This window comes from Falco biarmicus, chromosome 4, assembly GCF_023638135.1.
Source record: "Falco biarmicus isolate bFalBia1 chromosome 4, bFalBia1.pri, whole genome shotgun sequence".
NCBI classification, from domain to species: domain Eukaryota; kingdom Metazoa; phylum Chordata; class Aves; order Falconiformes; family Falconidae; genus Falco; species Falco biarmicus.
In genome coordinates this window covers 101,102,976-101,118,548 of record NC_079291.1, presented here as the reverse complement: position 1 = coordinate 101,118,548, position 15,573 = coordinate 101,102,976, and the positions used below count along the sequence as shown (strand labels likewise).

The window sequence follows — 15,573 nt, the reverse complement described above, 5'->3', positions numbered from 1 at the left end:
AGTAGCTGTTTTGTGAGCAGCAGGAATGATGTGGTGCCTCTGGGAGAGGATATGTTGAGCCAAAGGAGATGTTCTGCTTTTAGGCAGTGCCTTTTATTGTATTTCAGTGAAGTTCTGTGCTTTTCTGAAGATCTTAGGTGCAGCACTTTTAGAAATGAGCCTGTTCTTTCTCTTTGCTCTTGCAAAACCCGCAACTTTCATACCATTTCCCAAGCCAATCTTCTTGTACAGACTGCAGCCAGAATTTCCCTTCCCTAATTAACCCGGAATGGTTTTTGAAGAAGTTTTAGCTGCAGAGAACATCAAATTTAGCTCTTAGCCTGGAGCCAAGCTCTGGGCTAAAGAACACATGTCATTTTAGGAATTCATGCAGATGCACCTTGACATTCGGGATGTGATATGTCGCCTGCACGCTTCCCCGTTGAGATAACAAGCAGTAGCGGGCACTGCTGGTGCCGCAGGTAGAACACAAACTGTTTTTCTCATTCATTCCAATGCTTTTGTCCAAACTATGTAAATAATTGCAGGAGACCTCTTTGATGTATGCAAGCCTCTTCTGTCAATATTTGTCCATGTGATAACTCAATTGCCTCATTTCCCCTCTGGGTTGATTCTGAGAGTAGTGTGCTGCAGTATTTCCTAAGTTATGACCCCATTCATATGACATCAAGGGATGGTGTTCTCTGTTGAGCCTTTGGTTGCCATGGGTAACTCCTCTGTCCTATGAAAAGGCAGCCAAAAATATGCAACACATACGTTTTTCCAGTGTGATGTTGGAATGCCCCTAACACAGCCTGGTTTACTCATGGCTGGTCATAAAAGCTGAAATTCAGGTATGGAGAGTGGGCCTGGAAGGGACCTTCAGAGGTCATGTGCCTCAAATCAGGATCAGACAGGTTTCTGTATCTGCAACGACTGTAGAAAAAACTCTGGCTGACTGCATCAGGCAAGAACAGATGAACACGCCCTGAACGTCTCATTTACGTCAGGTCCCTTTATGACTTCATGATTTGGGCGCTCAGCATCTGACACACCAGTATCACAGCACTGTGATCCTTGATGTGTTCTTGAGCTTTCTCTTCTGCACAGCTGTGTCTCATTTTCTCTGTGCTGCAAGTGATGGTGTTTGGAAGAGGCATGGAACAGCGACAGGGAGAGATGGGTCCATGGTGGTATCTATCACAATATCTAGCCCAGACTGAAATAAGCTACATGTGCATCCTGTCCAGAACATCTATGGGAATAACTGTATGTGTATAGGTGATGACTTTGAAATGCTGAACCGTTACCATTCACTCCAGACATCTCATTATGAGCCCATTCAGAACCAAAGTAGAAAAGATGTGAAGGCTAGACACTCAGAACCCTCAAGATTAATTTTTTGGGATACTGTCCGTTGTCCAAGAAATATTTGTGGAAAATAACTGGGAGAATAACGTAGACTAGCAATAGCTTGTGGAAAATTGTAAACAGCTGGGATACCATTCCTGAGCAGGAGAAAGTAGAAAAATCCATTATTTTGTATGACTTACTACTTTAGCTCTGGTAGCTGCATTGCTTTTGGTTTGATGGGGGTTTTGTTGGTTTTTTTGAAAGAACTTACTGAACAAAGAAAATACATTTTCCCTCTGGGATAAATAACCTCCTGTAATTGCACAACACCACTAGTTTTTAATCCAGTCAGTGTGCCCACAGTAAGTGGTCTTTGGTTTTCTGGCCAAATAGCAGTATTTGAAAGCTTCATGGGAAACCTTTCCTCTTGAGCTATAGAGAACCGTAAGGTTTGTAGTTCCACAGGGGCTGACTTGAGCCAGCAAGCAGCAGGGCATCACGTCAAATTCTGCAGAGTATAAGCTTTCACCCATAGGAATAAAACATGTATTTTCTAGCCATTCTGTAAACTCTCTGAATACAAAGGGAGTCTGGTTTGATTTCTTGAACTGCCTCTCAAGAGGGAGAAAAGATGGGAAGGAAGAGTGATCTTCCTTGGTTGCTTGCTTGTTTTTTCTTAAACCTACTGAGGACCACTTAAATCATAATGCTACCCTGTTCGACTCTTCTTTTTGTCAATGAACTCCAGCTACTCTCAAAATGTGGTAGTTTAGTTACGTGTGGAACATCAATAGCGTATTTAAAACCTGACAAAGTCCAAAGAGCTTCCTCACTAATTGCTCCATGAACACAATGCAGGAGCCCTGTTGCTATAAGCAGCATGCATTCTCATTTCCTTCACCCCAGCCAAGCCTGTTGCAAAAGGTGGAGCCAAGCTATCCTCTCTCACTTAACCTAAGATGACCCTGGTAGGGCTGCTCTGTGCCAAACATTCAGGTCACAGAGCTCCTGATGGTTGTAACTCACAAACTGAACTGCTCTCATAGCAGGGAAGGGACATAAGAGGAGTGCAGAGGAGAACCATGTAACCATGTCCTACTCTTTATATTTTCCACCTAGTTTCCAAAGCGATGATGCAGAGATTATTTTTGCCCCTGCATCAGTGAAGTAGAGAAGTTCTGGCCTGAAATCTCCTAAAGTGCCATTTTTACTCTGCCTTGCTCATAACTCTAAGGTTTTGGATTTTTTCTTTTTCTTAATTACCAATCAGCCACTCTCTAGCTGCAGTATTAACATGTGGGATAGCGGTTGCCTCCAGTGGCTATTTAAATTAAACACAGACCTGCTGAACAGACACACAGAGTGCTGGGAGAACTCTTTTGGAGGGAGAAGAGGTAAGAGGAGAAATTGCTTTCCAGTTAACGTTGCCAATGTGTTTCTGAAGCAAAGGATGACACCGTTCTGACTTCAGGACATTATTAATGTCTTTCTCTTACAGAACATGTGTTCTGAAAGCCTGTAGCCATGTCATCCTCAAGCTGTCATTTCATGGGGATGCTGCAAACGAGGTACAGCCAGCCTGGCTTGGGATTGCATAGGAGACATCCAAGGCACTACAGGTAATTCAGCTGATATTACAACCCCCCTGGAGGCAAGGCTGACTCCAGACCCAGCAAAGTGCCAGCCAGCGCTCTGTGCAGGTTTGCAGGAGAAGCCAACCAACCTTGTGGATGATGCACAGCCATGGAAGACCCTGGGAAGCATCTGCCTAAGGCTACATTTTTAAATACAACCAAATTGCGCCAGTGTACCCCCTTGGATATATGTCACAGTAAGTTTGAGTCAGACAAGGGAGGCTGAGCTGCCCCCATGCCAACGCCTCTGTAGACTGCACATGGAGATTGTCCTGAAGGTTCAGCAGCAGCGGTGCAATAACAAGCCACTGTCTCATGGCCCTGTGTCTCGTCCAAACCTCCCTGCGGCAGCACAAATGCCAGCCAGGGTGTCAGCAGCGAGAGGGCTCTGGGAAGGTTGAAGAAATTGAGGGGCTTTGGGAGGAAGGGCAAGCAGTGCCCAGCAGCAGGCTTGTGCTCAGACTGGCCGCTGGTCCCTCAGCACAGTCTGTTTGCATGGCTGCCTTCTAGCTCAGCAGCATGGATAGGCTCTGCTACTCAAATGGGTGCAACTGGGCTGTTAGCCAGGTGCTGGAGGCTGTTTCAACACAGAGATTTATGGTGAGCTCAGGGAGGCTTGGAGGGTGTTGTGGCTGGGAGAGAGTGGTCCCAGGAGAGAGCAGCAGATGCATTGTGCAGCCCTTGCTGTTCTGGGCCAGCATTTCCTTTCCTTGCCTGTACTGGGAGGATGCCACAGAACAGAAAGCATCAGTCAAACCTGCTCTCTCACATATCCATACCACTCCCTCCACGCATGCTTTAAACCTGTGCTGGAGATTCCTCCACTTTATTCATCCCTCAGGCTGTCAATTCAAGTAGCACTTCCCAGCCTGGACCCAAAGGGTTAAGGTGGGATGTTAACTTCAAAGCTGGGCTCGATGGGCTCCAGGGTGCTATGGGGATCTGAGCAGTGTGGGTCGTGGATGTCCTTGCAGGCAGGTCCCTTCTCTCCATGCTGTGAAGAGCAGATGTGGCGTAAAAGCTTCCTTTCGGAGAGGGCATGATTAATCTTTGCTTCTTAGAGGATGACAAATATATTATATTCGCCAACATGCACATGCATTCTCTTCTGACGGGTGACCCCTGTCTTAATGCCAAGCATGTGAGGTCCAAGAGGAGAGCTTTGCAAGCTCATTAATGCTTTGAAGCCACTCATTAGGAGCAGATTCCTCGGGAGCTGGTGAGTGCAACACCCTTTGTGAGCATGACTTCATCTGATATTTATGTGGGTGCTGCAGCTGGAGGCATCCAGGGATGCTGAGCTGTGATTCTGCACACACGGACCAGCATGGCAGATTGCTGTGACTGTAACGCAAAGGGTAAAAGGGAAGAAGGGAAAGTTACTGTTTCCTCTTGGCACCTAAGGGGGTGAATTTTCCTCCTGGCAGCATTTTTGCTTGTGAATAGGTTGACCCAGTCCTCTGCTGTACTGAGGACCTGCAGCATCCTCCTGTGGGATGCCTGAGATCCTTCTGCCTTGCTTCCTAGCACTCATGAATTATCTCTGGAGACCGGGTCGACCCATCCTGACTGAAGAGCTCTGTGTTACCCTCTTTTGAGACCTGGAAACATCCCTTTTTCTGGTCAGGGCCTCTCACCCCTGCAGCAGCCAGCCACAAGCCCTCCAAACACAGCTCTGCTACCCCAGGGCACAGTCGTGAGCAGTTCCTGGAGAAGTGAGGAGGGAATTGCTCTCATCTTCAAGCAGGACAGGGCCAGGACAGCCTGGCCAAACATGTCTCCAGCAGACAGGATCCTCTGGTGAAAGGGCCTGGCCAGGTTTCTTAGCATCTCTGTGCTGGTCTGGGAAGAGTGAGGGTTGTGGAAAGGCTCCTGTGGCTTAAGGGCTAAAAATGTCCTGCACATGGGTACCTGGGGGCTGTGGGTTTGAATCCCATATGATTCAATAGAGGCTTTTTTTTTAGGGGGGGGGTCCCCTCTTTTCCTCAGATTGTGGGAAAAAAGCTGTATCTCACCCCAAAGGAAAAAGAAAGACTCTCTCTCCACACTGTCTTTCCCAGATAAACTACCCTAGTAGAGTCCAAAATGTGGACTGGAAGGGGTGAGGAGTGGGGCCTGAGGTATAAGGACAGCACTTTAACCGTGTGGCATGTCTGGCTGAGCGCTGTCAGGCTGTCAGAGCTGCTCCCTTCCCTCTGGGCACCCAGCGAGGTCAGGCTGAGACCCTCCAGAGATGCCTCCCCTGCACCAGGATCCCTGGTGGTGTTATCACCAGGGACTATGGTCCTTGCATGAGGATCTAGTGTGGCACACATGGGCTTTGCTGTCTTCCATGGCCCATGGGACCTGCTGTCTCCCAATGAGATGTTCCATCAGTTTGCTGGGGACATTAAAGAAAGTAGTGAGGAAGGAAAGGTGTCACTGGGCTCGGGAAGTGTCTTGAGTTGGGAACTCAAGGGCTTGGTGAGATGTGTGCCTTCCAGGGGTGGAGGTGGTGGGCGAGGGGACATCTTGCAGCCCACCAGGATGGCCGAGTGGTGAAGGCGTTGGACTTAAGATCCAATGGGCACATGCCCGCGTGGGTTCGAACCCCACTTCTGGTAGGAGCCTCCTTTTTTCTCTTGGTCTAAAGCTCCCACCCCAGCTTTTAGAGCATCAGTTCAGAGCAGGCATGGGAGCTCTGGGCCCTGTGCCAGGGGAGAAGAAGCCATTCAATGCCCCAGTGTGAGGACCCCGGTGGGACCAAGCCACCCTGCCATCCAGGCTGAATGTGTAGAGACACATGAGCCAGTCTCTCTGGCACACAGGTTACGGATCTCATTTTTCATGCAGGGAGTGCTGAGATCGTTGTGGGCTTGAATCCCACGTGCTCCCAAAATAGCAACTTGTTTTTCCCATGGCAAAAATAGAAAAACCTGACTACCCTGAAGGGTGAAAAAAAAAAGGTGTGAGCTCTAAACAGCTCAGGCAAGTCACAAGTGGAAACCAGTGCAAATGAGTGGGTTCAGAGAGATGGATTTGGGGTTTGCGGAGACTGCTTCGATTGCCAGCTCTGCTCCTTGACCCCAGACCCATTGCTTGGCTCACCCAAAGCAACATTTGGCACTCTCCAGGGGGTCTGGCTGTGTCACACCCCGCTGGTGCAAGCCAGCGTGGCAGGAAGGGGTTCCTGATGCTGCTGGTTAAATTTGGGAAATGCATGAGAAACTGAGAACTGCTCCTCTGTGGCACAGCGTCGCTGTGCTGTAGTCTGTCTTGGGTCAGTGCCTACAAATGCTCACGAGATTTTTACTCCCTTCCTCATGTGCATGGATGGGCACCAGATATTTCCCTCAGTAAAGCGCTAGCCTGCTGGACCCAAGGAGATGCTGTCAGGTTTTCATTTGGCTGCTTTGCTCCAGCCTGAGGCCAATCGGAAATGTCCTACTGCTGGGACATGATTTGAAGTGATGGTGTTAATTTGGTTAATTAGGATTCCTGGGTAGCGTGCACTTCTTGCAAATCAGCTTACCATTGTAGTATCACTGCAAAGAGTTATTTGCTGGTGCATGGGGTTATGTATGAATTTATGATTATGATGTAGGACCATTAATTTCATGTTTGTGGCAGATGATACAGCTCAATTAAAAGTTGCACGTTAAGATCTTTGGCTCTCTCTGATATATAGGAATCAGATGGTGGCCCACAGCAAGGATTACAGAGCCTGTACAAGTGGCCATATAACAAGTGGGGCAGGACGCAGAGGAGAGGACATGGGAGGAATTACTCTTCTCCTCTCCCATTCAATTAGTGCCAGGAGTGAAATTTCGTGCATATCTGCTAAAGCTGGCTTGTTACAACTGACCTCAGTCATTATGTGAGGCAAAGAATAACAAATACATCTTTGAGAGTACCTCAGGGGCTCTAAGCAACACGACGGGTCAAGCCTTTTGCCTCTGATGGCCTGGAGTCAAACTCCTGTCTAGTTCACGTGTCAAAGGAATTTGGTGGCCTCCGCTGAGTTCAAAGCTGAAATCCTCTCATTTGAGCTTCTCTGCTGATCCATATTCTCACAAACCTTGTGGCTTTTCCACCCCATGGGTATGGGTCCTGAGCTGTTCCTGATCCCTCAGGGATGTTTACCCACTTTGCAAAACTGTTGGGCAGACAGAACATCATCTGAGGGCACCAGAAGCTGAACCAACAGCTTTTGTATCACACCCCCTGCCAGAGCCCTATGGACTGCTGCGGCCAAATGTGAATTTGACTCAGGACTGAGGTCAAATGGCAGACCAATGTAAGAATGTGGGGCTGGAGATGTGGGGACTGAAACAGCAATGATTCAAGTGACCAGGGTAGGTGGGGACTGTGGAGGACTGATAAATAAACTGCCTCCTACCAGGCCACAGCTTTCCTCCTCCTCCTCCCATCTCCTCCAAGTGTTTGACAGAGCTAAAAAGAGCAGCTTGTCTAATAGCCATTTTCACATAGTGTATTTATTAAGACGGTTACTGCAGGTTAAATATCAATAGTTTATTACAAATATATTTATTATAGATTAACTATGCAGTATGTTATGTTGTGGTTAAAAGTAAGCCTCAGTGAAAGATTTTTAATAATGAATTTGTGTTGAAGTAGTGTACAATAAGTACACTAGTCTAAATTTCACAAGACAGTTTTATGTTCAATAAATACCTAGACATTATTAAAAACATATTTATCAAAGATTAACAGTGATGAAATAGATACAAATCTAAGCTGTTAAGCTCAATATGCATACTTATAATAATCAATTCCTATATTAAAACACAATAACTGCCTTGTTTAATCTAAATGAAATGGGTTTTTTGGGGATCTTTGTAAGTGCCATCTTTTGCTGTGTGTTCCCGCTTGCAGATCTCAGATTAGATCCTGGGACCTTTGTACTTCAAATAAATCAAGCACTTAGGTAAAAGCAAAGCAGTTCTAGAATAGCGCAGGCTGTTGCAAGAACAGGGAACCAGAGCTTCAAAGGATGTAGGTCAAAGCCAGTCCACAGGCACCAGAGCAGCTAGTCTAGCTTGCCCCAGCTCTGCATCCCTGAGAAATCCCCACATCCAGTCTAACTGACAGCTCATACCACCACCTCCAGCCACACCACTTCCAGGATTGGGCGTCTGGAACAGCTCTCAACTTCTTTACAATCACAGATGCACCCACGCTGTTTTGGATACGGAATGCTACCACCTGCCTTGTATCCTGTTATCATCTAGCGCTTGGAGGCAGAGTGCTAAAATGAGCTAACTATTTAGGAGATAAACAAAATGTTATTGTTTTACTCTTGCAATGATACTGTTACAATTGCCGGCTGGTGGGTGAGGAGAGATGGTCCCTGCGCCTGCGCCCGCCTGCAGGTGCTGGGAGCTGTGCCCCAGGCACTCACTGTTGTGAAAAACGTCACTGGGCTGGCTGGGTGGCTTGTGGGGCATCACCAGTGGCCTCTGGACCGCAGGAGGACTCAGACTCCCAAGTCCTTCTGACAGCAGGGCTGGATCCAGTGCCTCATCCCAGAATTTGGTGATGGTTTCGTCCTGTGTTTGGGCTTGTACTTTTACATGGGTGGAGATCAGTGTCCCATCTAGGTGAGGGTACAAATCGGAGGCACCCAAATTTGAGGGAGACTGCACACTGTGACTTAAATGTGGACTGTGCCATGACACAAGGGGCTGTGTGGGTTGTTGACCCTGTAATTTACTGAGAGGTATTTTCATCTTGTGTTTGGCAGGATCTCAGAAAACAGTCCGAGAGGGACCAACTTTCCCTACACTGCTGCTCAGCAGAATCTCAAATATATGGTGATTTTCTGTCTCCCAATTGTCTGTTGATTCCTAAAGGGGTTTGTTAACAAGTCTCAGGCACCGCTTTAAGGGATGCTACTTCTGCATTTGGGGTGCTATTGAGCAGTTCTGTAGGATTAGATGTGGGCATGGGCTGCCAAGGAAACCCTTCAAAGGCAGGGCAGAGTCAGGGCATGATGAAGGCAGCTAGGCAGCCTTTGGAGATGGGTGGAACTGTTGGAGAGATGATGGCTGAGAAGTGGGGAGTTTCTGGCCTGTATCAGACACGTGATATATGGACATTTTCTGTGTGTGTATGTCTGGCTCTGAGGGTTGCATTTGACTCAAAAGATGGCCCATACAACCAAGGAAGATCTTTCTGCACTTAGCTGGCCAAGGGCAGTGCTGGCTCCATCGGATGCTGTGGGGATCCATCACCATTTTTTGGCAAGGTCTGGTCTGCAAGATGCCTCCAGTGACCACCTGTTGCCAGGAGCCCCTGACTTCACTTTTTATCCCACCTGGGGAAATATGACCCAAACAGCTTGGAGGCTTTGTGTGTCTCCAATGTAATCACATACTCCTCCGTGGACAGCCGAGCAGTTTATATCTGTTTACACCCGGAGTGAGTTTGTCTCCTGCATGTGTTCCTCAGCCGAACCTGCCCTGTGGGGGATGCTTAGCTGGCAGGGGGGAGTTTTCCATCTTAGCAGAGGGCTGCAATTACAGAGGTGACCAGAGAAAAAAGACAAGCAGGCACGCGCCACTGCCTTTAATAGAAGGCAATGATTCTTCTGGGCTCCAGAGTAATATGGGAGATCTGGTTTTAATAAATTAACAGCCTACAAGTTACAATCTCAAGCAATTAAACTCTGGAATGAAGGCAAGCACCATGAAATGTATTCTGGAGCCGACACAGGGGTGGCAAAGACAATCTCTGAGCAGTGCAGAAGGCAAAAAAATTTTCAAAAATGCCCCAGAGAGAGTGGGAGAGCTCTGCTGCCCCTCTCATTTCTATTGTGCATGCATCTCATGTTGTTGCCCATCACCCATCACATTCTTCACTGGCTCCTTGGGACCTGATGTGGCACCTCCCTGAGCTCATCCAAGTCTCCATCATCACCATCACCCTTGTGCCTGTTTTCATACATGTAGGTAAGGAAATACCTGTGGTGAGGAGGGGATGGCAGGTGGGAGACTTGGGAAGTAGCTGGGAGCTTGAGGATAGCCAGGAGCTGAGGAGGGGAACAAATAAATAAAAAAATAAAACTATTAAGCTCCCTGTCTTACATTAATAGCCTGTATGGAATCCTCTTTGCCATAGAATTCAATTTATTTCCATTTAAAGGCTGTTCTTCTCAATCAATGCAGCTAATAAATAGCTGCTGATGGCCATGACCCCTGGGCTGAGGGAAGAATTTATCTTCTGAGCCAATTAAAGGAACTGAACAATTCCTTTTAATAACACTATGGGATTTTAATACAGGGAAAAAAAAAAAAAACAAACCAAACCAAAACCCAACAAACCAGCAGGAGAGGGGAAGAAATACTCCCCCCAAGCCTCGCAGAGAAGGGTCAGGCGGGCTCTGCCAGGGTTGGGATTAGATGCTTTGACTTGTTTTGTGAAGCTGGTAGGGGAAATATAACATTCTCTGTGAAAGCACAGGAATGCTTTGCTTTTCTGATGTCTTAAAAAAAATCCAGAAATCAAAAAGCATAATGGCAAATTATGTTCTCTTGTTTCTAGAGCTGTAAAAGGTTTGGAGAGATTAGTGAGCCCCTGTGGTGTGGTGGGAGAGATGGCCAGGCCAGGCCAGCTCTGATGCCTTTTGCGCTGCTGCCATGGGTGGGATGCTACTCCACGAGTGGGGGTTTCTCTGGGTGCCCTGCGGGCACAAGGGCAGTGGGTGCAACGCAGGGTGGCCGCTCCATGGCTTTTTTTCTGAGACTCCCATTACTGTTCCTTTTAGTGGCAAAATTCCTTGCTGATCTGCTTGAGCCCTCGTGGAGGAATGGGAAGCATCCTATGAGGCTTGTGGGTTCCCACAGCTGGTATCAGAGCCAGTGCTCGGTCAAGGGAATGCTCGTGTCTTGGAAGACAGACAGGTGCAAAGGAGGTGGCAAGGGAAGCAGAACAGACACCTATTGAGTTTTCACAAAGCTACATAACCCCAAATGGCAGTGGGTCTTCTCCACTCCATCACTCTCCTGTCAATGAAATCTTATGACTCCTGTTGGCATCGGATGAGAGCATCTGTCAAACACACAAGCCTCCTTTGAACACTCCTGTGCGGTAGGGAAGTCTCTTATCTTCATTTTACAGATGGCAAGCAGAGGCACAGAGAGGTTAATTGACTTGCCCAAAGTCAGCACAGGAGGTCTATAAGTGACGCCAGATCCCTTGAATCCCTGTCTTCTGGCTTAATCATAAGACCATCCGTCTTCATCCTCTTCCCTCTCAGGATTCCCCAGCAACTATGATAGCTCCAGGCACTCATGTTGGCAAACTGCAGGTGGAGACAGCACTGGGAAATGGGCATTTCCAGCAATGGTTTGTCAACCCCATTTCCCAACAGGACATCAATTTTGGCCTTGAAAGTTTGGATTTTTTTTTAAAATTCTTCTCTAGTCTCCTTTAGGAGCAGTGAGATAAACGTGCTGGAGTATGAGAAAGAGCATCTGCTCTTTGGGGACACATTTCAGAGATGCTAAGGCAAAAGGACATTTCATCACTGCTTTGACAGAGTAAGGACATCTTTCCTGGGTTTTAATGCACCACCCCCATCAAAACAATAAGCAGACTGAACCCACAGGTAGAAAACAAAGTCACCTTTATTTTCAAGTGATCACCTGGTAATAGATCCCACAGGCTCTGGAGGTTTGTCCTCGACAGCCATTCCCGTATCTGTGTGAGCAAGCCTGTGCATGCAGGACCATTGAGAAATGTAGCAAGGCGTGAACGTTTCTATCACAATGTCTCTTGTTTCAGAAGTGTGAATGGAAGAAGCGGAGAGTCCTGAGCGAGCCGTTGATGAACGCGGAGCACGCGCTACATTCCCTGTGAGACTCAGGAGGAAATCACAACTTAAGTCCGCCTCTTTCAATTTGCAGACTTTCTGCAACATCACTGTTCTTTCTTCTTGCTCTCTTATTTTCAGTTTTTATTAATTACCTGGTGACAATTTTCCCAGAGGACTCTCTTTTCCATTAATTATTAGGGGAACTGCAGGGGAAATGATGAGCTGTTGGAGAGCTCACTTTGAGAACATCAGGTGGGAGCATTTCCTAATGCCGACATGTATATCTTTTCAACATTCTTCTTGCACGGGACACTAAATGACCTGCCTGGGATGCAGAAGAACTTTTTTTATTGCAGCATAGCATGTTGAGCAAGGAAACTGTATTTAAGTGCTGGTTTGTTGGCCCTGGAGAATAACATTCTGCTTGGCCAGAATCGATCAATGTGCTCTGTGTATGATTTATTATCTTGTCCTGTGTGTAGGAGAATTCACAGACAGGAACCAGTGTGAGTGTAGGACCGTGCTGCACTTGCATCACTTATTTTCTGCTGCTGAAGATGTAGGTATGGCAAGAGAAGGAATAATGCTGGCCTGAAATCTCAAGTCCAGATGGTGACTGTCCCCAGTGCAGATGAATAATGAAGGTGGAGGAAGAGCATCTGCTCTTCTTCTCGTCCTGAAGTCATGGCTTTTATAGTTGTACCTTTTACAGCCCCCATAGTATACCGAGATTCATGGGAATGTCGTGAAAGAAACAGTGAGGAAATTCAGTGTTAAAACTGAAAGCTCCTTGGTGTGGCATACCTGTCTGAGCACTGTTGGTATCTAATTTCTGTTTGAAAGAATAGAAACTGATATTTTTATGATTTTGATCCGTGAGCCTACTTCTGCAGGTTACTGAATACCACTGTTTCTAGCATATCTCATATTTAAGTACTTCTGAGCAATTAAGAGGGTGTTCTCCATACATGAACAGGTGTTTGGAACAAGCCAAGAAGAGCCAGGATTTCCTCCAGAAAATTCTAACCAGGCTTGAAGGGTCCTCCATGTGCTTGTAAGAGATTTGGTGAACACAGCCCCAGTGCTGTGCAGGGATGGGGAGCAGAGCTCAGCATCACCTGCTCCTTTCAGAAGCTTAATGAAAAAGTGTAAATATGGTGGGTTTCGGGGCTTTAATTTAAGGACTTTAAGTTGTGTTAATGGCTGGTACCTGCCTTCCTGTGCCAACTCTGTCCTTCAGCCCGTGCTTGACTTTCTGTACAGGACATCCCCGCGCAAACCCCTTACGAGCACATCCCTAATGACTCCTCCTGAAGGGCTTCGTTCAGGTGTTGCACAGCAGTAACACTTTATTACATGTCAGCTCCCATGGTGTTTTACAACATCGTTTCTATGGTTACCCACCACCCTCCGTAACCCATGGAGCCCGTAAAGAGGCAGGATTGCATTTCACAGCAGCAAGATCTGTCATGTACAGTGAGGGGCTTAATACCCGATGAAGAGTGAAGTGCTAACCCATGGTCAGGTCCTGGCTGCAAAGCTGCAGCCCAGGGAGCCGCTCCTTCTGCTGGGAAATGCCAGGGGTCAGAGGTGGGCACAGTGGGGAGATCTCATCCAGCCCCAGGTAACTGTCACGCTGCTCCCAACCGCCCAGCTTCTCACCTTCATGTCACCAACCAACTCGAATCTGCCCGTCATTGGGGTGGGATGGGGAGGAGTGGCTATAGCAACAGGAGATTTTTTTGCTAAGAATCGTCCCATAAGAGCTAACACGGACCTCTTTGGCTCCAAAGGTTTTCTGGAATGAAGTTATGAGCATGGTATATAGTTGGATTGGGCCTGAAACAGCTTTTCTTCCCAGAATAACAGGTTGAATGCATTTCTATTTCATGATCTGGGGTGGCTTGTTTTAATGGTGCCTGAGGGGGAAAATGAGGATGTTCTGAGAAATTTTTGAGGAAGGACCAAGGATTTGATCGGGATAACATGACCACTATGAATAATGAAATGTTATGGGAATAATTATTTGACAGAACACTTTATAGCGCTTAGCTGTCTGCCTAGTTGGGCCAGGCTGTGCCCACAAATCCGTTACCGTAATTTGATATTTACTCGCTGTTAAACCTGCCAAATATGTGTATGTGCAAGAACACTACCCAAAATAGTTGAGACAACTCACAAAAATAAGAGATTTGGAAGGTCTCAAAGTGAAGCAGATTAAAACCTTATTTCCCTGGGGAGAAGGTTGGCTTCTATTGTAAAAATAATTTAAAAAGCCTAGCTCCCTCCACCAAAAAGCATTCATCCTCAACCATGAAGTGTTTTCAGGGAACACTCTCCCCTTCCAACTATATCAGAAAGTAACAGTTTTGACAACCTGTTTTCACCCGTTACAGGTAAGGTACAGAACAGGTCCTTGAGGTGTTAGCAGATGACGAATTTGAGATCGGTCTGAAATAGTACGTTACTGTAAATAAAACTGTCTGCCTCCGTGGAGGCAAATTACACCATGGGAAGGAAACAGCCCTTCCCTATGTGGTTCTGATTTGTCCTCAGAATGAACCACATGCTTAGTCCCGGCCACCACAACGTGACCAGATAATGAGACTTGGGAGGCAGCTAAAAGAAGAGCGATCAGATCACCCCTTCTGCCTTCTGATCACTAAATGATCAGACATTTGGAAAAAAATGATTTATGTGGGAAGCCTCAAACCGCTAAACAAGGCTAGGAGATGACAAGGCGTACTTCTGTGTGTGGAAAAAAAGCCTAAAAATATCTGAAGGGTGTAAACATGAAGGAGAGAGCTGCGGTATCAAAGGGACAGCGCACGGTACAGGGTTCAGAGCTGGCAGCTTTTCTTGCTGTTTGGAGCGGCGGATGGGAGATAACTGAGAGGCAGAGCATCATCATCATGACTATATTTTCACTTAACCCTATCCCTCTGCGACTTGATTTGTCACGTCCTACTCCTGCCTGTGACTGGCATCAGGACTTGTCCCACTGAAATGCTGCCTGGAAATAGAGCAACAAAATATTTTCCCCTCCACTTAATCATGGTGACCTCCAACATCACGCGACAAACTCGAGACTGCTGAAATCAAAAGGTCTTTCCCCATGGGGCTGTAAAAGCCACTATCACCTGCCAGGTGTCATCTGTCCTTGTAGTCGCTCCCCTCCTTCTCAAGTAATAAGGCAACATATGGATTATCATTACCAGACCCTAAGACTGTAAAGAAATTGTTATGTATTCCTATAGTTCTCTCCAGATATATGGTTGGATTCTCAGCTGATGGAAAGCAACGCTGATTCATGGCAGCTGAAAACGCAGCCTCTTGTGTTTTGTCTTGTCTTCTCATCTCATTGAACTTTCCAAGGATCTAAATTAATATAAGGGAAATATGACCTTGCCTCAGTGAATTGTTTTGGGGGCTAATGTGCTGAGCGATTTATGGGCAAAGAGGTTTTGGGTTTTTTTTTTTTTCCTTTCTTTAATAAAAAGTGCTTTCATTCAGTAGCTTTGATGGAAAGCCTGCGAGGACCCATGATAAGTATGTAACCGGAACAGACTCATATTAGATATCACTGTTACAAATCTATTAGTCCCACACATTAGAGCATGTGCTGGACCTGATGAGCTACACTAGTGGGAACATGAGTCATTTTGTGAAATAGATGTAGCTTGCAAATCTTTCAGACTGTTATCCAATTCCTTTTCTTTCAGTTTAATTAGGATATAAAACACGGCCTTAAAAGCTCGCACGAGTGGAGGGAACTCCATGTAAAGGATAGGG

General features: G+C 46.7%; 1 non-coding gene across 1 annotated transcript; it reads left to right on the top strand.

The window, feature by feature from the left end:
• Positions 1 to 5,486: 5,486 nt before the first annotated feature.
• TRNAL-UAA (transfer RNA leucine (anticodon UAA)) lies at positions 5,487 to 5,569 on the top strand. The gene has a single exon. It is a non-coding gene; the product is annotated as a tRNA-Leu (tRNA).
• Positions 5,570 to 15,573: the final 10,004 nt, after the last annotated feature.